At 45.9% G+C, this 25,379-nt stretch overlaps 1 protein-coding gene across 1 annotated transcript in view; it reads left to right on the forward strand.

The window, feature by feature from the left end:
* The first annotated feature begins 257 nt into the window (after positions 1–257).
* Positions 258–25,379, forward strand: part of PTPN3 (protein tyrosine phosphatase non-receptor type 3) — a 421,949-nt gene continuing 396,827 nt past the window's right edge. The window contains exon 1 of the mRNA XM_075314923.1: positions 258–386. The gene's annotated coding sequence lies outside the window, so the exon portion shown is untranslated. The remainder of the gene's footprint in view (positions 387–25,379) is intronic.

Genomic DNA, 25,379 nt, shown 5'->3' on the forward strand with positions numbered 1-25,379 from the left:
CTTGTGCATGTTGTCAGTGTGGAAGGAGCAGGGCTCATATGCATGAGTGGAAAGTTCCGCCAGCATTCCCCACAGCTGATGGCACATGTCACAGCAGGGCAGCCATCCGGCTCTTCTGGAGGACACCCCTGTGTGGACGGATCAATGCCTCCAATATGTGCTCAGCCTGGAGAGGTGGAGCTCTCCCCTCACTGACAGGACTGGGGGAGGACGAGGAGGCGGCGGCTGCTGGGAGTGGGACAGTGCAGGACTGGCGCCTGCTTCCTGGATCACACAGCACCACCTGCTTTCCTTTGTCAGGAGATCCTGCAGACGGCAGGGGGATCTGTCTGTGGGGTCTGTCTGTGGGGGCTGCTCCCGAGTGGAGGAGGATCTGGATGGTGCAGGTAATCACTGCAGTCTTGTGCATTGTCCTCTGTGGACCTGTCAGCTCTCTGTACTGGGCACTCCCCACAAGCACTGAGCCAAGTTGTTAGGAGGCAGGTCTGAGTGTGGCTCCTGGGTGAAGGGCTGCGGGTACTACACCATGTCAGCCTGGTTTGGAGGGAGGGCATGTCATGAGTGACAACTTTTGTAGAAAGCTCAGCTCCCCACACCTTTTCAGACATATGACATGCCACCCTGCATGGGCAGATATTTGCAGGCCTGGCACTTCACAGTGGCCTTCACCTGGATGTGATCTACTGAATTCCTGGCTGGCACTTGAGTCATTTCACCACCCTAGAGTGGCATGGCCAGGGTACTGTGCCTGGTGGGCAGTGGCCAGTGACCAACCAGTGCTTGGCAGACTGGCTACAACATGATCACCATTCCTGAGAATGGACTTAGCCCTTTAACAGCAGCCAGTAGGCGGGTATGAGGTGGTAACACTGAGCTTGGCTTTCCTTTACACTAGTTTTCAATGTTGCAATTAACATCAATATTTACCCTGAGCCTGAGGAGTTTCTTGTGCTGTGAGGGGGAGGGAGCTGGACTTATCCCATGCAGGAATGTGCTGGCTGTGTCCTCTTCCGCAGCCTTGTGAGGAATACATAGGTAGATGGAGGCCAGGGAGTACTCACAGGGCTCACCAGTGGACTGGACCGTCACTGGGATGTACTGGACCCGAAACTGGGATCTACTGGGCCCGATGCTGGGATGTGCTGGACCTGTCACTGGGATGTGCTGGATCTGTCACTGGGATGTGCTGGATCTGTCACTGGGATGGACTGGACCTGTCACTGGGATGGACTGGACCTGTCACTGGGATGGACTGGACCTGTCACTGGGATGGACTGGACCTGTCACTGGGATGGACTGGACCTGTCACTGGGATGGACTGGACCTGTCACTGGGATGGACTGGACCTGTCACTGGGATGGACTGGACCTGTCACTGGGATGGACTGGACCTGTCACTGGGATGGACTGGACCTGTCACTGGGATGGACTGGACCTGTCACTGGGATTGACTGGACCTGTCACTGGGATGGACTGGACCTGTCACTGGGATGGACTGGACCTGTCACTGGGATGGACTGGACCGTCACTGGGATGTGCTGGGCAATATTTCTTCAGTTATCGGTCTATCTAGAGACGTGGAGATGCTGTATCTAATGCATTATTGTGGTATTAATGTCTGCTTGTTTGAATAGGATTCTTTTACTTTGTTGTATTTAGTGTAACTGTATCTGCCATCTATGAATATGATTAATTCTGGTAATGGCATGCATTGTACCTGGAACACAAATTAGTGATGTCAATATTATCAAGTGCTCTGATAGAAGTCTGTCAGTCACTCGTCCAGGCGTGTAGACCCCAGTTATTAAAGATGGTGGACCCCAGTTACTAAAGATGGTGGAACCCAGTTTTTAAGATGCTTGAGCCCAGCTTTTGAGATTGAGGACGCCAGCTTTTGAGATGTGCTTGTCTCCCAGACGTTCACTTGCCTGTGTATCATGGTCTACGTATGGCTTGTGGATTGGCCACAGGTCTTGTAACCCAAACTTGACAACCTCACAGGCATTTACACACATAAATAGATATGATACATGGCATCTAAATTAGGCTTTACAGCATATCTGTTTGATATGCCATAAATGTTTTGAGATGGGAATACCTCTAGAATTCAGGATTTTGGTATTCGTTCTTAATGAGTATTTACCTAAATTATTAGGCCCAGTTCACGCAGCTTCTGAAATCATCAGAAGACGTCTGATACACTGTAACAAGTCACACACCTTTATAAGCAGCACATTAAAAAGTCACATTTTCAGCCTTTGAATTTTTCACTGACTGCAATTTGAGATCTTAAAATATGTGAAGAAATGCTGGTGGTGGCATAGCATAGTGGGCCATAGTGGCAAAAGTCTAAAGTGGGCTTTACACGCTACGATATCGGTAATGAATTATCGTCGGGGTCACGGTGGTTGTGAGGCACATCCGGCGTCATTAACGATATCGCAGCGTGTGACACTTCTGAGCGACCTTAAACGATCGCAAAAGCGGTCAAAATCATTTACCGTGGAGAGGTCGTCCTGAAACCAAAAAATCGTTTTCAGCTTATTAGCGATGTTGTTCCTCGTTCCTGCAGCACCACACATCGCTGTGTGTGACACCACAGGAGCGACGAACATCTCCTTACCTGCCTCCACCGGCAATGCGGAAGGAAGGAAGGAGGTGGGCGGAATGTTACGTCCCGCTCATCTCTGCCCCTCCGCTTCTATTGGACTCCTGCCGTGTGACGTCGCTGTGACACCACACGAACCGCCCCCCCTTAGAAAGGAGGCGGTTTGCCGACCAGAGCGACGTCGCAGGGCAGGTAAGTGCGTGTGACGGGGTTAAGCGAGGTTGTGCGGCACGGGCAGCGATTTGCCCGTGTCGCACAACCGACGGGGGCGGGTACGCTCGCTAGCGATCTCGCTAGCGAGATTGCAGCATGTAAAGCCCACTTTAGTGGGTACAAAATTTGCTCAAAATTCCCTCTTTCAAATTAGTGTCCACAAGTGCTGCATCTCCTTGGTACAGTGAGTGCCTGTTGGTTTCTACTGATGCAGAGCACAGTAGATGAGATGAGTTTGTCATTAAACACTGCACTCTGCATAGGCAGTGAGTGGAATGGCAAAGCTCAGTAATTAAGTCAGAGTCGTCTTCTCCGTTGCTACCTATGGCAAACTCATCTTGACCGCTGCGCTCTGCATACACAGCTACTGGGATGAAAAAAGCTGAACCGCTAGTAAATGGAGACCGTATTGAATCATGCATGGATTTTAGATTTTTTACATTTTTGCTCACCATAATTAGCCCTAACGATAGGTTAAGGTTTGGGTAGGGGTTAGGATAAGGCTTTATATAGTGGTAGAGTAATTCAACGGTTTCATAAAAATTGTTAGGAAAAATGGATAACTTATTTTTTCAAATTTTATGTTTCATTTCAGAAAAGAAAATTTGAAGTCAAACCGCAAATTATAATTAGATCAGTATGTACCACAAATTGCAGTATATATGCTTGAGGCATAAGAGGTTCAATGCCAGATTGCTACCGGTTCACATGTTAGGGGCACGCAAAATAGTCACCTTGACGCGAGCACTGGCAACCCATGCTTGTGTCACTGTGCTGCACAAAGAATAGTCCATGGCTGACTTACTGTCATTTTACAGTAATTAAAGAGACATTACAAGAGGCAACTTTGCCAATCAGTCTAGGAGGCATGGAATATTGGATGCTGCGGTATTTATCAGCACTCTTAAATGGAAAGTGTTATGTTCCCAAATGCTATTAAACTGCAGATGCAAGGTAATAGCGTGCCAATGTTGTCCGGCTGCTTTGCTGAAAGTATGGCTGGCGTCACACGGGACGATCTATCGTGCGACCGCACGAGCGATTGTACCCGCACCCGTCGTTAGTGCGTCACGGGCAATTAGTTGCCCATGGCGCACAAAGTCATTAATCACCTATCACAGGCACTTACCTCCCGGACGACGTTGCTGTGGGCGGCGAATAGCCTCTTCCTGAAGGGGGAGGGAAGTTCGTTGTCATAGCGACGTCACACAGCGGCCGGCCAATAGGGGCGGAGATGAGCGGGACATAACATCCCGCCCACCTCCTTCCTTCCGCATTGCCGGCGGGACGCAGGCAAGCTGCTGTTCGTCGTTCCCGGGGTGTCACACGGAGCGACATGTGCTGTCTCGGGAACGATGAACAACCGGTGCACAGAAGGAGGAATGACATTTTGAAAATGAACGACGTGTTAACGAGCAACGATAAGGTGAGTATTTTTGCTCGTTCACAGTCGTTTGGAGGTGTCACACGGTCAAACGATGCCGGATGTGCGTCACTAACGACATGACCACGACAACATATCGCCCGATATATCGTACCGTGTGACGCCGGCATATGGCTACTGAGAGCATGTTGATTATATTCATCCCAATATCCGCCGGCTTTCAGTCATAGAGGTGTGCCAGAGAGGCTTCAGTCACTGATGAGAACAAAATTAGCGGTGCTGCAACCACATACAGTAGATTGACAGCTCTTTGCTGAATCCCAAAGCAACGCTTTCAGTAAGGCCTCATTCACCCATCCGTGCTTAAACAGTTACGAGAAAAAATAGTAGTCATTAGTGTTTTGGATTAGTGTGACATCCGTGTGTGGTTACCAGCCGTGTCATCTGGGGGCAGTTTTATATGCCTCGTTACCACCAGTGTGTCATCCGTGTGCGGTTCGTATATGCCTTGTTACCACCAGTGTGTCATCCGTGTGCGGTCGTATATGCCTTGTTACCAGCAGTGTGTCATCCGTGTGCGGTTCGTAATATGCCTTTTACCACCAGTGTGTCATGAGTGTTTTTCACAGACAGATAACATAATTACAAGGCTTCTCCTATCCTTTGTAGTGTTAAATACTGATGCCATCCGTGTGCTGTCTGTGATTTTCACTGACGCATAGATTTGTATTAGCATTTGTCATTCGTGATACCGAAGAAAAAACAGACATGTCTCTGAGTTCTGCACGTATAAGCAATTCATGTAAAAACACGGACATGTGAATTGCCCAATATATTATGCATGTATCTATGAAAAAATATATACAGCATGTACAGTGCCTTGCAAAAGTATTCGTCCCCCCCCCTTGAATTTTTCAACCTTTTCCCACATATCAGGCGTCAAACATAAAAATTTCAATTTTATGATGAAGAATCAACATCAAGTGGGACACAATTGTGAAGTTGAACAATATTTATTGCTTATTTTAAATCTTTGTAAAAAATAAAAAACTGAAAAGTGTGGCGTGCAATATTATTCATCCCCTTTACTTTCAGTGCAGCAAACTCACTTCAGAGGTTCATTGAGGATCTCTGAATGATCCAATGTTGTCCTAAATGACTGATGATGATAAATATAATCCACCTGTGTGTAATCAAGTCTCCGTAAAATGCACCAGCTCTGTGATAGTCTCAGTTTTCTGCATCATAAAGACCAAGGAACACAACAGGCAGGTCCTTGATACTGTTGTGGAGAAGTTTAAAGCCAGATTTGGTTAAAAAAAGATTTCCAAAACCTTAAACATCCCAAGGAGCACTGTGCAATCGATCATATTGAAATGGAAGGAGCATCATACCACTGCAAATCTACCAAGACCCGGTCTTCCCTCAAAAATGTAATGTCAAATAAGGAGAAGACTAACCAGAGTTGAAGCCAAGAGGCCCATGATCACTCTGGATGAACTGCAGAGATCTACAGCTGAGGAGGGAGAGTTTGTCCATAGGACAACAATCAGTCGTACACTGCCAAGAAGAAACACATTTCTCAAAGATATCGATAAAAAGTGTTGTTTAAAGTTTGCCACAAGCCACCTGGGAGACAAACCAAACATGTGGAAGAAAGTGCTCTGGTCAGAGGAAACCAAAATCGAACTTTTTGGGCACAATGCCAAACGATATGTTTGGCGTAAAAGCAACACAGCTCATCACCCTGAACACACCATCCCCACTGTCAAACATGGTGGTGGCAGTATCATGGTTTGGGTCTGCTGTGCTTCAGCAGGGACAGGGAAGATGGGATTAAAATTGATGGGAAGATGGATTGAGCCAAATACAGGACCATTCTGGAAGAAAACCTGTTGGAGTCTGCAAAAGACCTGAGACTAGGACTGAGATTTGTCTTCCAACAAGACAATGATCCCAAACATAAAGCAAAATCTACAATGGAATGGTTCACAAATAAACATATTCAGGTGTTAGAATGGCCAAGTCAAAGTCCAGACCTGAATCCAATCGAGAATCTGTGGAAAGAGCTGAAAACTGCTGTTCACAAACGCTCTCCATGCAACCTCACTCAGCTCGAGCTATTTGCAAAGGAAGAATGAGCAAGAATTTCAGTCTCTCTATGTGCAAAACTGATAGAGACATACCCCAAGAGACTTGCAGCTGTAATCGCATCAAAAGGTGGCGCTACAAAGTATTAACTTAAAGGGGCTGAATAATATTGCACGCCCCAATTTTCAGTTATTTATTTTTTACAAAACTTTAAAATAAGCAATAAATATCGTTCAACTTCACAATTGTGTCCCACTTGTTGTTGATTCTTCACCAAAACATTAACATTTTTATCTTTGTTTGAAGCCTGAAATGTGGGAAAAGGTTGAAAAATTCAAGGGGGCCGAATACTTTCGCAAAGGTACTGTACATGCACCATGGACATCGGAATGAGGTCTAAGGCAGCTGCACAACATTGGAACATTATTAATCTGTAAATTAATCATGTATCTACTGGTTAATTGTGTTTGGGGATATGATAGATTCTTAAGGTACCGTCACACATAACGCAGTAGCGATCCCGTTAGCGATCTCGTTATGTGTGACATCTACCAGCGATCAGGCCCCTGCTGTGAGATCTCTAGTTGTTGCTGAATGGTCCAGGCCATTTTCTTCAAAGGCGATGTCCTGCTGGGCAGGACACATCGCTGTGTTTGACACTGTGTGACAGGGTCACAGTGACTGCTGAGCTCATTATACAGGTCGTTACTGCGACCTGTATCATTCCTGCATCGTTGGTAAGATCTGACTGTGTGACATCGTACCTGCGACCTCCCAGCGACTTACCTGCGATCCCTATCAGGTCGCATCGTTTTCGGGATCGCTGGTAAGTCGTTGTGTGTGACTGGGCCTTTACTTAAAGGCATCTGCCACAAGGTTTTTGCTATTTAATCTGAGGAAAACATGCTGTAGGGATTAACACATAGATTTCAGCCATGAAACTGTGTGCAGTTGATTACCTGCAATGTTTGTTTAGCTTCAGGGAATTATCATTGCCCAGGTCAGCTTGTCCTGCACCTCCCTGTTGTGATTAGCAGCTCACTGTCTATAAACATTGTATATAGAGAGCCAAGGGCAGCTTTCTGAGCTCTGCCACATGCTATGTCTACAAATTCTGATTATATCAGAATAGCTGCACCCAGTAATCTAAGTGATACATCACTGGAATCAGTATCTTTGCCTGCCTCATGCTGCTCTCAGATGAGGTAGTAAAACACCTGCTGACAGATACCCTTTAACAGTGCCATGCTAGCTTAATATATGGTCACCAGGGAAAGCTCCGTATGGCTTTGTTTACAGCATAAGCTCATAAGTGGCAGACTTTTTTTTTTTTCATGGTGCAGCTCAAAATCTGCTATAAAAGTTTTTCATTGCTTGTGAACGGCTTCGTAGAAATCCATATAACTGCATTGGATACAGATTGTTGTCAGATTCCGGGCCAAAATCCGCTTTACCTATGACATATGCAAATGATGAATACGGGTGCTGAAGTAACAAGGATTTCAATAACATAAAGAGCGGAGTAGGAATCTGAGAGCTGCATCATGCCCTGAATTCTGCGTAACCCCTCAGCTGAATGCCTCATCTACATACATTATACAATCTTGTCTCTAGAATTTAGTGTTCATGGTACATTACCCATAGTCAGTGGGGTCCTTATGGTGCCATTTGCATCAGTTTTGCATTCAGATGAATTCTGGTTTTGTTTCTATAAAACAGGTGTAAACAGAGCCTAAGGCTAGCTTCACACACGCGACCATATTGGTGAATGTCTGCAAGATGGACACATTTGCATCAGTTTGTCATCAGTATATCATCAATACTGCGGATGAACAGTTTTCTAGACAGGAAAAAACCCTATATAAGACAGCCACTTGGATAAACAGATGCTACGTGGATGAAATACTGATGCATCATATAAATATTACATAAAGACTCTTCTGTATTTTTATCCCTCTCTGTAGAGTTAAGTGGGTTTTTCCATACCCAAAATGGATGAAAGTAAGGCTTGTTTCTTTTTTAAAATACGCTATGGTTTAAAGGGGACCTGTCACATAAAAAATAAAAATGTCATTGAGGTAAATTTACAGGTTAATAGTGTTCTAAAGCCGGACTTCCGCCGTATTAAAGGTGTTGTTCACCCATTTTTATTATTTGGTAGATCGATATTATGTTGAGAAACATTTTCTCAAATACCTTATGTTGGCAATAGTGCCTGTGAAAACCGCTATTGCAGACTGCTGTTCAGCATGCCTGACCTCCGGGGTCTGTTATCTCGGGGATCCGGTGATGTCACGTCAAGTTCCAGTTGACCTGACATCACCGCGGCCGTCCTCAGTCTCCGTGAGTGATTTGGCTGTGGGCGGTGTTTCACCGCTCAGCACAGCCCAGCATGACAGCCCATCAGCTCCCTCCTCCCTCACAGCAGAGTGCTGCGAGCAGGAGACACATTGGGCTGTGACGAGCAGTGAAACACCGCCCACAGCTCAGTGGCTCAGGAAGACTGCGGCCGGCTGCGGTGATGTCAGGTCAACAGGAACTTGACGTGACATCACCCGGACCCTGTGGGTCAGGCATGGGGAACAGTGGTCTGCAATAGCGCCTCTCACAGGCACAATTGCCAACATAAGGTATTTGAGAGAAACATTGTTTCTCAACATAATATTGATCTACCAAATAATAAATATGGGTGAACCACCCCTTTAAAAGCCCGACTACCAGGAGGAAATTAACTCTATTCTTCCCAGCAGCCTCCACCCTTCAGCTATAGTGATGCAGCTGCTGTGGCTTCAGTCACCGCTCAGTACTTAATGAGCAGTGGCTGTAACCCCGCCCCTGGCAATGACTGACAGCCGGCTCTACAGTGCATCAGTGCTGTCAGTCAGTGACAGAGTGTGGCTAATGCCGTCCACTATGACTGAAGCTACGCTGGCCGCACTTCATGGGAAGAAAGGTGGGAGAAATAAACTTAATTTCCCCCTGGCAACCCGACCCCTGTGCAGCGGCTGAGAGGCTTTAGAATGCTGATAACCAGATTTAGCCCATATCTGCAGGTTAATAGCTTTTTTGTTTTTAACAAAATTCCAGGTTCCCTTAAACAATCTCCTGACAAACAAGCGAATCTTGAAGACGAAGAAACCTCCATAAATTAATTTTTGCATCCGAGAAAAACTGGTCAAACTGTGAGGGTAAAAACTGAGACATTGAGCAAACTGATGAAAAGAAGAACGTATTTGTGTAGAGCAAAAATAAAAGCCCGCTTATAGTAACCCCGTACAGATGTGGTCTGTCTGTGTATTATACTGCCAGGCATTTATGTGAAGGACCGCTATGTAATGCTACAGTTTTCCTTGGTCACAGCACATCTCCATTGTGGTCATTACAAGTCATTAGTTAACTAATACTTTACTATAGACAATTGATAAAGTGCCTTGAAAACGTATTCATATCCTGGGATCTTTTCCCCACACCCACAGACTTAAAGGTATTTTATTGGATTTTGATGTGATATACCAACACTAAAGGGTGCTTTAAACGCTTCAACATTGCTAGCCATAGCTAGCGATGTCGTGCGCGATAGCACCCGCCCCTGTCGTTTGTGCGACATTTGGTGATCGCTGCCGTAGCAAACATTATTGCTACGGCAGCGTAACACGAACATACCTTTTCAGCGACGTTACTGTGACCGCTGAACAATCCCTCCTTCAAGGGGGAGCTGCGTTTGGCGTCATAGTGACGTCATTGCGGCGTCACACGGCAGCCGCCCAATAGCAGAGGAGGGGCGGAGATTAGCGTCCGGAACATGCCGCCCACCTCTTTCCTTCCTCATTGCCGGTGGACGCAGGTAAGGAGATGTTGGTCGTTCCTGCGGCGTCACACATAGCGATGTGTGACACCGCAGGAACGACGAACAACCAACGGCATGCACCACCAACGATATTATGAAAAGGAGCGACGTGTCAGCGATCAACGATTTTTGATGTTTTTGCGATCGTTGATTGTCGCTCCTTGGTGTTACACGCTGCGATGTCGCTAACGGCGCCGGATATGCGTCACTAACGACGTGACCCCGACGATATATCGTTAGCGATGTCGCAGCGTGTAAAGCACCCTTTAGTATCAAGTATTTGTGAAGTGGAAAGGAAATGATACATGGTTTTCTAAATATTTTAAAAATATAAATCTGAAAATTGTGTCCTTGCATTTGGATTCAGCCCCCCTGAGTCAATACATTGTAGGACAACCTTTAACTACACTTAAGGGCCATTTAAACGCTGCGACATCGCTAACGATATATCGTCGGAGTCACGGTGTTTGTGACGCACATCCGGTGTCGTTTGCGATATCACAGCGTGTGACAGGCAGGAGCGACCTTAAACGTTCGCAAAAGAGGCAAAAATCTTTGTCTGTGACACGTCGTTTATTTATGAAAAATCGTTGTCTGGTCAGTAGCGATATTGTTCCTCGTTCCTGCGGCACCACACATCGCTATGTGTGACACCGCAGGAGCGATGAACATCTCCTTACCTGCGTCCACCGGCAATGTGGAAGGAAGGAGGTGGGCGGCATGTTCCAGCCGCTCATCTCCGCCCCTCCTCTGCTATTGGACGGCTGCCGTGTGACGTCACTGTGACGCCGCACGAACCACCCCCTTAGAAAGGAGGCGGATCGCCGGCCAGAGCGATGTCGCAGGGAAGGTAAGTCCGTGTGACGGGTGTAAGCAATGTTGTGCGCCACGGGCAGCGATTTTCCCGTGACGCACAACCGACGGGGGCGGGTACGCTCGCTAGCGAGATCAGTACCGATATCGCAGCATGTCAAGTGCCCTTTACTTTTGCAAATCTTTTGGGATGTGTCTCTCAGCTTGGCAAATCTAGACGCTGACATTTTTACCCATTCTTCTTTGCAACATAGCTGTATCCTAGTGAAATTTAATGGCGAACGTCTGTGAAGAGCAATTTTCAAGACTTGCCACAGATTGTCAATGCGTTTTAGGTCCAGACTTTGCAGCATTCAAACACATGTTCCATTGTAGTTCTGGCAGTATGTTCAGGGTCATTGTCCTGCTGGAAGGTGAACCTATGCCCCAGTCTCAAGTATTTTGTGTCCTCTAAAGCTATGTGCGCACGTGGCGTTTTTTGCCGCGTTTTTGCTCATTTTTCGAGTGCGTTTTTGCTCTAAAAACGGCATGAATCTCCTTCTCCAGCAAAGTCTGAGATTTCATTTTTGTTGTCCGCACAGTGCAGATTTGTTTTTCTTTTGCTGCGTTTTTTTTGGTGACCACAAAGATGCAACATGTCAATTCGTTTTGTGTTTTTCCCTGCGTTTTTCATCCATTGAATTGAATAAAGGAAAACACAGCAAAAAAGCGCACAAAAATGCATGCGTTTTTTCTGCAGGTGCGTTTTTGTGCTTTTTTTGGGGCCAAAAACGCTGCATCTTTGTGGTCACAAAAAATGCAGCATGTGCACATAGCTTAACAGGTTTTCCGCCATCTGACCAGAGCACCTTCTTCCACGTTAGCTCTGTCCCCTACATGGCTTTTTGCAAACTGCAAACAGGACTTCTTATGGCTGTTTTCCAAAATGGTTTTCTTCTTGCCATTCTTACATCAAGGCCAGATTTGTGGAGTATACAATTAATAGTTATCCTATGGCCAGATTCTCCCACCTGAGCTGTGGATCTCTGCAGCTCCTCCAGAGTGACCATGGGCTTCTTGGCTGCGTCTCTAAGTAGTGCTGCTCTCCTTGCTTGGGATGTCAGTTTAGGTGGATGTCCATGTCTTGGTAGTTTTGCGGTTGTGCAATTCTTCTTCCATTTTTTGATGATTTATTGAACAGTTCTACGTGAGGTTTTCAGAGCGTGGGCTATTTTTTTTTTTTTTAATAACCTAAACCTGCTTTTACTTTTCTCCCCAACTTTTTCCCTTACCTGTCTGGTGTGTTCTTTGGTTTTCATGATGTGGTTTGGTCCCTAATGTTTTAAAATAAACCTCTGGGGCATTCATAGCACAGCTGTAGTTATACTGAGAATACATTATACACATGTGGACTGAAATTACTAATCTGGTGCCTTCTGGAGCCAATTGGCCATTCAGCAGTTTATTTCGATGTATCTGACTACAAGGTGGCTGAACACAAATGCAGATCACAGTTTTCAGATTCCTGTTTTTAAAATCTGTAGAAAACCATGTATCATTTCTTTTTACACTTCACAAATACTTGCTGCTTTGTGTTGATATATCACATAAAATACATTTAAGTTTATGAGTGTAATGTGAAAAAATGTGTAAAAGTTCACAGGATATGAATACTTTTGCAAGGCACTGCAAGTGTTGGCCAAAGATTGTGAGTCCTTTATGGTAGAAGGCTTTGTTGGCATTTGTGTGTTGAAAGGAAAAAACATGTCCCGTTTTTACTATTGCTGTCATTAGTTGCTGTATACAAGGAACTGTATTTTTCTTGGCATGGCTCAGTGATTGAGGAATATGGGAATAAAGGTCACTCCATTTTTTGTGTTATATAATTGTGTGCGAGTTAATAATATTGCCTCCTTTTATTAAATGGATTTACAAATGTGTCATACTGTAGATAAGTAGCTTAGATTGAGGCCGGGGCCACACGGGGACTAATGCGATCCTCGTATGACACTTGGCTTACGCTGGCAGTACAGCAGGAGCTGAGTGTCATGCGAGTGTTACTGCGACTGAGGTCCGATCATGCAATCAGACCTCAGCTGTGGGAGCGGGCCGACACTGAGGAGGGGCGGTCCAGCGCTAAGGAGGGGCGGGCCAGCACTGAGGAGGGGCGGACCAGCGCTGAGGATGGGATGGATTTATCTCCCTTTCTCCTCCGTACTTGGCTATTGCCATTCTCGCTCTGCACTTGTGGTACACCGGTGTACCGCGAGTGCAGTGCGATCTTTCTCTCGCCCCATATACTTGAATGGGTACGAGAGAAAGAGTGTCGCATTACACCCGCAGCATGCTACGATTGTTTTCTCGGTCCGATTGGGGCCGAGAAAATAATCGCTCATAGGTGCTGGGACATAGGTTAATATTGGTCCGAGTGGAATGCGATGTTTTATCGCATTCCACTCGCTCTGATTTTAATGCCGTGTGGTTTAGGCCTGAAAGTGCCACTCTAGGACTGTTCTTATATGTCATTTCCGGTTAGAAATCAATAATGTTCCCTGTATGTAGTAATATACTTCCTGGTGACTGTCTTCTACTAGTGCCAGCACCGCTCTGGTATCCTCTCTCCCATCTTGTGAATGCAGGTCTTACTGGGCAGAATTCACTACCAAACGTTACTTTCTCTCTTAATGTAAGTCTATGAGAGCCTTGTTTTGAGTCTTATAGACTTACAATGAGAAATGACTTCTGGCAAACACTGGATTGATTTGACTAGTCACAAACCTGGTAACGTCGTCCATAATAGGACCAGAGCGGCCCCGGAAACGTCAGAAGATGGCGATCGGCAAGGATTTTATTACACACAGACAACATACATGACTGACACCTATCTGGTGGTGAAAAAAATAAGTAAATGTGAGTGGTACTTTAAGCAACCGCCACATTGCGTTGTTTATTAAATGAAGCTGAATGCTAAAAACTCCTGTAGGACTGAAATGTCTATTTACATGTTAAGTGACCCCAGTGTGACAAATAAAAGGAAAATCAAACCAAGGCTCTGTCAGATAGAAAGCATTGGGTTTAACTCTATGTGAGTCACTAATTACACCAGAATGTGTCTGAAGTATATGTGGCTCCTTTTGGAAGCGAGCTGAGGGAGGCACAGATGCTAGAAGCCCTACAATATGCATGTCTCGGCCGTGCCATATGTCAGTGCTAAGAATCTATTTACACAATTAAGGAGGCTGCCTCTGTCATTCTGCGCTTTCTCCACAATTGTACTCCTACAATACAGTCACAGCTGATCCGCTCTAGTCCTATTTCCATTAATACAGAATGAGGCTGCAATTCCCCCACTTTGCACTGTATGTAGTAAAAATCTCATTGTTAACTGAGCAGTAACTGACTAGGTCATCAATGTCTATTGACTACGCAATGACTGCTAAACATTAATGTTCTCGTTGGACGACCTGAGAATGTGACTAACCCCGTTTTGAAATCCCATCATTCATTAGGCTGGCTGTTGTAGTGAAGGTACTTTATAGTAGAGCGTGCTATGGATTTTATAACGAGCATTTCCAGCCTGTCATCTCATCTTTCTAGTGATATCACTATGTCTTATGAACACTTCACAATATTTAATGGTCCTAGTCATCTGGACAGAGGATTTCCAGCTTAACAGCTTGATGAGGTTGTCTCTATTTATTGGTAGGAGCTCATTAGACTGGTTCATTCTTGCTTTTACAGAGTACAACTTCTTTCTTTTATTATGGATAATCAATGTTATTTTAGAAATGCCTGAACTTCCTAGATCCTCTTCCTGATAGTCAGAGTAACCTACCATTTGTCTCCAAATCAATCAATGTGATCGGTAAATGGCAAAAAAAATCCAAACGCCAAAATTACATTTTTTTGGTTGCCACACATTTTGAAGGCGATCAAACTGTAGCATCTGCGCAAAATGGTACCATTTAAAACGTCAGCTCGAGACACAAAAAATAAGCCGTCACCGAGCCATAGATCCTGAAAATTGAGAACACTACGGGTCGCAGAAATTGGCAGAAAAAGTGTGCCGCTTTTTTGGGACAAATTTCTGATTTTTATTTTTTAACCCCTTACATAAAAGTAGATCTATACGTTTGTTGTCTACGAACTTGCACTGTTGACCGAGGCATCACACCAACACCTCACTTTTACCATATAGTGAACATGGTGAATAAAATATCCCAAAAAACAATCATGCAATCACACTTTTTTTTGCATTTTTTCCGCACTTGGAATTTTATTCCCATTTTCCAGTACACTATATGGTAAAACTTTTGGTTTCATTTAAAAGTACAACTCGTCCCGCAAAAAACAAGCCCTTATATGTCAAGATTGACGGACAATTAAAAAAGTTACGGCTCTCAGAAGAAGGGGAGCAAAAACCACTGTGCCATTATTTTTTTTTTCTATTCTGATGAAATAAAGTTTCAAAACCATTTAGGAAATCACTGGCGGCTTTTTCATGATGCGACTTTGGTGTTTTTGGCCAATGTTTTTAGCCTCAGCATTTTTTTTTTTGTAATGTAATGTAACTACAAAAAATCTTGTAAGTCTTGGAATGAACTTGGAACCTGTCTTTTCTTTACCACTTTCTGGCTTTTGAATGCTAGAAGCCGTAAAAATAAATAAGAAAAGTGGGAGCATATACACAGCGCGTTGTTTTTTTGCACTGCTACGCACTATGTTTATTAATTGAAGCGTGTTTTTTAGCGCTATTTGTCAGGTTTCCATTTGGAAACTGCCTTATAATGGGATCATGTGCACACACTCTAGAAAGATACATGCCTTATTCCAAAGACCAATATGGAATCCTTATATACAATTGAATAAAAAGTGAGTTTATGTAAGAAGTACATGATTAAAGCTTTAAACCTATATTCACCACCAATCATGCCACCTATTAAAGTATTCACACCTATTACGCCTACAGAATTTAGCAGAACAATACCAAAGTATAACTCAAATCTCAGCTTTATTATTCACATAAAATATAATGTATAATTAAAACTGTGACCTTATTCACGATAAAGTAACATACTTCAGAAAAATGTCTCGTATATAAAATATCAGACATTTATGACAAATATGAAAAATGTCAGCTAGACGCACCTATAGTATGTCTAGAACAGAGTACCCCATCTCCCTCCTTCCTGCTGGCACCTTTAGGCCACGTGCCCACGGGAGAAAGTAAATGCGGATTTTGCTGCAGAAAACCTGCAGATGTTCTGGATTTTCCAGATAAATCCGCAGGTTTACGCAAGTACAGACACTTCCCATGTTATCCTATGGGATTTGGGGAGTGCTGTATCAATGCTGCGGTATTTGAGGCTGCATAAAATGCTGCGGATTTCCTGCAGCTGCACATAACTGCATCTCCATTATTGATGCGGAATTATCTGTGGAATTACTGTCTTTCCACTATGGAGATACAGGGCGGGAAATCCGCAGAAATTCCGCATGAAATCCACACTGTTTCCGCAGGTTTACCGCAACAATTCCACAGAAATACTGCATCCATGGATAGCTGCGGATTCTGGGGAGTTGCTGCGTGAACCTGCGGAAATACCTGCAGAAAAGTCCACAGGTACGATCTTCCATGGTCACAGGATGTACAGGAGTATCTACTCTGGGAAGAGACTAAGGTGGGCTTTGCACACTGCGACATCGCAGGTGCGATGTCGGTGGGGTCAAATTGAAAGTGACGCACATCCGGCATCGCATGCGACATCGCAGTGTGTAAAGCCTAGATGATACGATTAACGAGCGCAAAAGCGTCGTAATCGTATCATCGGTGCAGCGTCGGCGTAATTCATAATTACGCTGACGCGACGGTCCGATGTTGTTCCTCGCTCCTGCGGCAGCACACATCGCTTTGTATGAAGCCGCAGGAGCGAGGAACTTCTCCTACCGGCGTCACCGCGGCTTCCGTAGGTTATGCGGAAGGAAGGAGGTGGGCAGGATGTTTACATCCTGCTCATCTCCGCCCCTCCGCTCCGATTGGCCGCCTGCCGTGTGACGTCGCAGTGACGCCGCACAACCCGCCCCCTTAACAAGGAGGCGGGTCGCCGGCCACAGGGACGTCGCACGGCAGGTGAGTGTGTGTGTGAAGCTGGCGTAGCGATAATTTTCGCTGCTGCGACGGGGGCGGGGACTATCGCACTCGGCATCGCAGCATCGGCCTGCGATGTCGCAGTGTGCAAAGTGCCCCTAAGTCCTCATTCATAAGTGTGTGAAGTTTATTGCATGGGGTCTGTGTGCTGTCCGTTACTTATAGACGTGTGAGTGTGGTCCATAAACAAGGCCAAACTCAGACAGTGGGCCACAAATAAAGAAAATCTGAATACACCTATAGAATAAAATGATTTAATGCGCATGTAGTCTATTCATGAAAAACATGGATTATACACGGATACGTGAGTTGCAGGCAAGTGAATGAGTCCTGAAATATATGTACTTTTTAGACTAATGATCTTTCATGCAAATGAGCAAGTATCATGAGGGCAGTCCGAATCCTGGCAAGTACTGCGACTGTCCTTAAACCTTGCCCAGCACCTCCCCTTTGGCTTTAAATGGTGGCTGTCACCTTTCTGGTATGCCACTGACTTCAACTTTGGAATATCACCAATAAGCTGTTCATCATCGGCCCAATACATATGCCATACTCTTTGTGTTGGCTACAATAGCCAGTCTGATGTACCGCATGTCAATGAGACGAGTGTCTACAGCACCAAATGACTTACCGTATTTCATGCCTCTTCAAATGCAAAGTACAGTTGTATAAAGTATATTTGTTACACAGCTTTTAAAGGGCTAGGGGATAATTTTCCGATCACTGGGGTCCCAATCGCCATCGCTGGACTGAGCAATCTTCGGATGAATGGAACTGTAGTGCTCATAATTGACCTCTCCTCCGTTCAGCCAGTGCTCTAAATATGTTTTTGAATGTTTTTTATTTATGTCCCAAAATATCCACGCGGCTTCTGAAACCAAAAATGAAGCTGTCGTTCTGAAATCTTTTGATTTCTATTTCTTTGTCAGTATAGACACACTCAATATCAATTATACTTCACATCTGGATTAGGGTTTAGGCATTAATATATTTGGTGATAAACAGAGTAAAATGAGGCTAAGGTTGCCGTCAGATGAGCATATGACAGTATCGTCCGATTTTCTTGCGTATTACCATGTGCCATCTGCGTGTCAATTTGTCTTGTTCTCTGAGTGGCATCCATGTGACAGGAGTTTACATTTGGTTGAGATCTGTGTAGCACCCAAATTTATACGTAAACTATTTAAAATGTATATTATTTCTTAGGTTTACAATTGCAATGTATTCGGAAATATCAGACGCTAAATGAACGATCCATATGAGATCTGATTTATTTTTTTTTTGGAGTGCAGCAATAGACTTAATTGGCAAGTCTCAACAGAATGTGTTTGTTTTTTTTGTTTGTTTTTTTTAATTTTAATCAGACAATTGATCTGTTTGACAAAACTGTCATCTGATTGGTCAGAGTGCTGCTATTTTTTTTTTAATACTCCGACAGCACAGGTTTTTATTTTACACTCCTCCCAACAAGCTCGAGGTTGCTTCGGGACCCTCACTTCAGCAACTGGGGAAAACAATGTGAGTTACATATTCAATGTGTAGCAAATACATTAGGTTGATGAGTTAAGGGTGCTTTACACACTGCGATCTCGCTAGCGAGTGTACCCGCCCCCCGTCGGATGTGCGTCACGGGCAAATCGCTTGGCCGTGGCGCACAACATTGCTTACACCCGTCACACGGACTTACCTTCCCTGCGACGTCACCCACCTCCTTCCTTCCTCATTGCGGGCGGCGCAGGTACGAGGTTGTTCCTTGTTCCTGCGGTGTCACACATAGCGATGTGTGCTGCCGCAAGAACGACAAACAACCTCGCTACTGACCAGACAACGATTTTTGATAAATGAACGACGTGTCACAGACAAACGATTTTTACCTCTTTTGCAATCGTTTAAGGTCGCTCATAGGTGTTACATGCAACGACGTCGCTAACTACGCCGGATGTGCGTCACAAACACCGTGACTCCGACGATATATCGTTAGCGATGTCGCAGCGTGTAAATGGCCCTTTAGCTAAATGACTAGCTTTTGTTAAGTTAACATGAGAAAGTAACAAAAATTATTATAATTTTGGAAACTGATCAATTACAGTATGTTGTGTTGGTTAACGTGCCCAGAAGTTAACCAGCTTGGTCACCCAGAGAAATGATAGTGTATCTCTTACATCTAAACACCAGACTCTTGATCCACACGAATAAGGCTAGTTTCACACTTGCGTTGGACGGCTTCCGTAGCATTTCGTTGTGTTACGGATGCAACGGATGCATTGCATATAGTGGCACAACAGATGCTACGGATCGTACAAAACAACGGAAAGCTTTTTTTTCTTTTTCTTCTTTACAGTTTTACCGGCAGCAGACTATGGTGAATGATCAGCTGATCGCTCTCAATAGCCGGCGGACGGTCGCTCAGCTGAGCGCTGTCACTTGCTGGCGGCCGGGCATGCCGGCGCTCAGCTGAACGTTCGGCCACCACGAGACAAAATAAAGTTTGTGATTTAAAAAAAAACAAAAAAAAAAAGAGCATGCGCAGTGAAATCCTGAAGATTCCGCTGCTCAAAACAACGTTACATGCTGCGTTCCTCCCGCTGGGCGGAAGCAACGGAGCGTCGCCCAGCGGAAGCAACGCAGGTCCTTTTGGAACAATCCGTCAACCATACAAGTCTATGGGAAACAGCGGAATCCGTTAACGGATTCCGCTGTTTTCCAAAAGGGCGGATTGTAACGGAAGGAAAACAACGCAAGTGTGAAAGTACCCTAAGGCTTTTATGGCAGATATTCTCTTCTTTACCTTATTGCTGTAATGTTTATAACCACAAACAAACAAAGCAAAGTGAGTACTACATATACATGTATTAAATTTGTCAGAAACATATCATCTGATATTATAGGTTTTACCAGATACATACATCAAAAGTGTTCATGTTTACAGTCCTGTTTAAATGTGTTTTTTGGGGTTTGATGGTCTATTTTTAGGATAGGAAATTAATACAAGATTGTTGGGCTGGAGGTGTCTGATTTATGGCATACCCCCCAATCTTATATTGATCCCACTAGCCAGAATTCCGTGGCCTCTTCAGTCAGCAGATCTGTGGAGATGCAGGGGGTCAGATCTAAACTATCAGATATTACAATGTCAAAGCCTCAAGAAAATCCATTTAAAGGGAACCTGTCAGGTGCAATATGCTTCCAGAACCACGAGCAGCTCTGGGTGTGTCACGGGCGGGGAGGGAGCTGCCGCCGCTGCGCTCCCGCTGGCGCTCGGGTCCGGCGCTGCTGCAGCCTGCTGCTTGCTGCTCGGTGGCTCGAGCGGTGGGCCGGATCCGGGGACTCAAACGGCGCTCCTCGCCCGTGAGTGAAAAGGTGATAGTTTTTGGGGTTTGGAAAGTCGGTTCGTGACGCCACCCACGGTTTGTGGTGAGGTTGGGACACCACCGCTGCTCTGGACGGGGATCCCGGGAGCGATGACGGAGCAGCCGAGATGTTTCTCTCCCCTCCGTGGTTAGGGTTTTTTTTGGGTGGTCCCGAGGCCCAGTGAGGGTAACTGGAGAGTGGATGGCAGGATTTGGTGAGGTGCAGGGTCGCGGGGGCTATGCGGTGCCAGACGGCACGGTGGTACTCGCTCAGCCAATAACGTACACGGAGTCTCTGGTAAAACAAACGGCTGGATGGACGGGTCCCGCAGCCGGCTGCGGTGGTCACTCCCGGTAGGTTGGCGGTGACTGCCTTTCCCTGCACCTGTAGTGTGTTTCGGCCCCGATGGCTTCCCACCGGTAACCCGCTCCCCAGCGTGGATAGATGCCGAGGGAGCTCCTTTTGCCCGCAGGCTCTGGCCCTGGGAATTGTAGCCTTGGTGGTGACTGTATTTCCCTTCACGGTTGAGCGGTTGCCTTCAATCGGGTCTTTGCTGCTGGGAAACCCCGGAGGTTCCCGTTGCTAACGGATTTGACCGGTTTTACGGCGACTCCAAGCCTGGTCGGGGTCCATAGGCCCTGCCAGATGGTGCTGGCGTCTCTTCGCTCCCCGGTTCGGTACCAGCGGGTTACCGCCCGTCCCCGGTCCTACGGTTCTGCGTCGATCGGCCCCTCTTGCAGACGGTCACCACCGTCTGCCAACCTTGCTGTATGTGCCCAGGCCACGTATCCGGACACGGTCAGGCTGCTCCTCCACTACCACTTTTCTCCTCACTCTTACTACTCCAAAACTACTCTCTAGCTCTGCCCGAGCTTAACTAACTTCCTTTCCCGCCTCCAGGACTGTGCACTCCTCGGTGGGTTGGGCCAACCACCTGGCTCCACCCCACCTGGTGTGGACATCAGCCCCTGGAGGGAGGCAACAAGGATTTGTGTGTGACTGATGTGCCTAACCGGGGTGTGGGGTGTGTTGTTGTAGTACCTGTGACGACCTGGCTTGCCCAGGGCGCCATAGGTGCATATTGCTAATCCGTGCCTAACTATCCCAGCATATAGTAGCACAGATAGAGATCTTTAGAAAAAATATCCTTTATGATATGCTCATGAACTCAAGGACTAGTTGTACAGCATTAGTACCTGCGCTCATTCCACCCCCTTAGCATGTTAGCACGCCCACAGGGGTCTGCTAGCATGCTATTCAATACCCACTGCCCAGCGTCCTCATAGGCAGTGACGTGTGTACCAATGCCCGTTGCACCACCTCAGAACGCTAGGCATAGGGTCAGTGCGCATGATCAGAAGTCCCCGGAACTTCTGGTCATATGCACTACACCAGTTTAAAGCTCGGAGATCATGCGTACTGAGCCAAAATCCAGCGTCAGGCGCAGTAGCAGCAGAGGTGAGAACGACCATGCTGCGCTGGGTATTCACAGGGGCGTGCTTGCATGCTAAGGGGACCAACTAGCCAAGGGAACTAATGCCCTTCCGACGAGTCACTGTGCTCATTAGCATATAATGAACGATATTTAGAAATCGTTTTTCTAAAGATCTCTTTATCTATGCTAGTGTATACAGGGACGGTTAGGCAGAGATTAGCAATATGCACCCAGAAATGCTCGTGGTCTGGCTGCATATTGCACGTGACAGGTTCCCTTTAATGGTTCTTTTTTTTGTGACTGTGCATATATTATATAGAAAGGAATGAAGGGCGTGCTTTCAATGTGTGCATTCCAGCCGCTGTGTTGTATTCATTGTATTAGCTCCTGTACAATATTACAGTTTGGGGGCATAATAAATGACAAAGTGCAAACTACTACAAACTTGGAAATGTTCTTCCTCACTTTTTTGCTCCTTTTACTACAGAATAGCGTTTCAAATGTGGTAAGCTCATAGGCATTCAGGTCTTTGAAAGTTAAAGTTAAATTCATCAACACCTTTTTATCTTCTATTTGTTGCTGCATTCCTGAGAAATCAACATTTCAATTCATATGTGAGTGAAGTGTTCAGCATGATTGATAGCTCACTGCCTGTGTGCTGTGAGTGCCAGCGGTCTGCCAGAATTCACAGGAAACACGTCATGGCAGCAACAGGGGTCATCATCTGGCCCCACGCTGCCATGCCAACCCATTGGGGTGGCCAGTGGCGGAGGGGAAGAGCGCGATCCCCGCCGGAGCACTTTAGACCGCGCTGTCAGAGGTTGACACCCGTGCCTGTGTCTGCTGATCAGTATGGGGAATAATGTGGACTCGCTGCAAAAATGTGGCATGCACAAACACATATTGGGTTTTTTAGGGTTGAATACAGTGTATCAAAGCACCTTTTATCTACACACACATTTCCTACTGGTCAGTAATAATGTGCCACTCTACAGGGTGCATGCATCTTTGCTTTGTTGTTCTGGTTTAGCAGTCTTAAACCTTTGGGATTCGAAAAACATGGCTGAATTCTTACAAAACCCATGGCACACATTGCTCGTGGTATTGCACTTCAGCTTATTACAAGTACTGTACATTGGCTGATCTGCAATGACACACATAACTCATGAACAGGTGTGGTGCTGTTTTTAGAAGAAAGACATATTTTTCTCTTGTCAAGTGAGTCAAATTTTGAACAAAAGGCACAAAATAATTGTTTAAGGGGAATCTATCACCAGGTTTTTGCTCCCCCATCTGAGAGCAGCATAATGTAGAGACAGAGACCCTGATTCCAGTGATGTGTTACTTACTGAGCTGTCTGCTGTCATTTTGATACAATCAATGTTTTCTCTGCTGCAGATCTAGCAGTTATACAGAGCTGATGAATATGGTGGACGACCTGGTAGCACGCCAAGTAGACCTCTAATGATAATCTACTGCTGAATAAACAGTGATTTTATAAAAACTACACTAAGCAGCTCAGTAAGTGACACATCACTGGAATCACGTCTGTGCCCCTACGTTATGCTGCTCTCAGATGAGGTGGCAAACACCAGGTGACAGAATCCCTTTAAATATAAAAGCAATACCCACCTCACTAGTGCTCCTTTTGATCACTAACAGCAGAATAATTGTCTGCAGCGATTACTGAAGGCCAGCATTGTAACGGGAGTGGTAGGAGATCACTAAGGCAAGTGTAGTTTCTTATTTTTTAACCTTTTCTGAGCTTTTGTAAAAAAAAAATAAAAAAAATCTACCGACGACACCTCACAACACCTTTAAATCCATGTCAGTGAATGGTTCATTTGTGCTTTGGAATTGATGCTAATAAAATAGGGGGTAATTCCCGATAGCTGGGGGTCCAACCTCTGTGAACCCAACTGATCCTGAGAATAGGACTCTTATGATGCATTGGAGATTGGGCATATGGATCTTCGGCATTCATTTTTAATGGAGGTGCTGAAGACACAGTGCCTAACCATCTCCAGCTTAATAAACATACGAAAGACTCCTTCACATTGGCTGACCTGTGGCCTTAAACCTCCGCCGATTGCCTAAATAGAAGCTGACTGGTGGTTGTTTAATAGCAGACACAGAGGAATCGCAATAGATTTTTTTTTCCCCATAGGCTATTCTTCTTAGCAGCATATGTCCGGTGAACAAAAAGCGATGGGCTGCCGAGAGCTATGATTTTGAAGCTGCTTCACCTGATAACGTGTGTTCATTTGGTGATTTCACTTGTGTACTCTGTGTACTCTGTCCGATTCCTAAGAAAGCTTATTCCCAATAATAATGCTGTGTAAAGGACCCTCCACATGGTTTTAGGGAAAGCTTTTGACTCGCCCACCCCAGGGCTATGGGACACCCGGTACCGGGCCGGACTAGTCCGGGAGTCGTCAGTGGTGGCGGGGCCCGACTCCGTGACCCTGGCGGGGTCAACTAATATGGCTTCAGTGGGAGTGGTGATTATTAAAGTTTGTATTCGTGACACCACCTGTGGTTTGCGGCTATTAAGCCGTCGCTGCTGTATGGGGCCTCCGGGGCTGGTGGAATGGCAGCTTGGATGGTTCTGCTCCCCACAGGTGGAGCGGTACCCCGGGCCAACCTTTGATGCTTGTAAGAGTCTATGAGGGTGTTGTAGATGGTGCAGTGCAGGCGCAATAACAGAGGCAACACCAGGGGGTGCAGTTTCAAGATGTTTACTCACAGTTCCTGGGTTGTAGCACACTGGTGCCTTTGGACTGCTGGGACCCACTGTCAGGGACCTCCGCCGATCGCGGGTAGATCTGGGAATAGAAGCCGGTGCACCCCTCTGTTGTGTCTCTTCCCTCAGCTGTCTTCAAAGCCTCGACTTTTCTGGATGAACCTGTCTTGGCCTCCACTATAGGTTCTGGACAAGAAGGCTTGCCTGGATGGTACTCTGCCCTCTTCCCAGGGATTCTACAGTGGGATGTGGCCTGGGGCACTTGCAACCACCCTGGGCCTCGGTGTTCACCTTTGGAAATGACTTCTCTTCCTCCAGTTTCTAGGGACCGTTCCCTGTATGCAGCTTGATCCCTCCACCCGATGACTTAGTGGAACAGGTCACAAGCTTGAAAGCTTTGCAGTGGCCCTGGAATCCTTTCTGCTGTTCTCTGCTGGGTTGTCACCTGGACCTACCTGGGCCCCAGGGTCTCTATCAGGAAGCGTCACTTTCTCTTGCTGTTTCACTCCTCTCCTCTTTCAGACTATCTGCCTCCTCTGCCTCCCGCAGACTTCTCACTCACTTCAACTCCAAACTCTATCTGACTAAACTTGACCTTCCTGTCTCTACTCTACTCTCTGCTGGCTCCTCCCACCCTCCCAGTTGCTAGACCCCACTCCATGGGAGAAGGGATGAGTCTTACGGCCCCCCCAGCATGCAACATGGGGGATAGCTGCCACTATCCCCGGTCCCTGTGTGTGCCTAACAATGGGTGTAGTGTAAATTTAC

Source organism: Anomaloglossus baeobatrachus, chromosome 6 (assembly GCF_048569485.1).
Source record: "Anomaloglossus baeobatrachus isolate aAnoBae1 chromosome 6, aAnoBae1.hap1, whole genome shotgun sequence".
Taxonomy (NCBI): Eukaryota; Metazoa; Chordata; class Amphibia; order Anura; family Aromobatidae; genus Anomaloglossus; species Anomaloglossus baeobatrachus.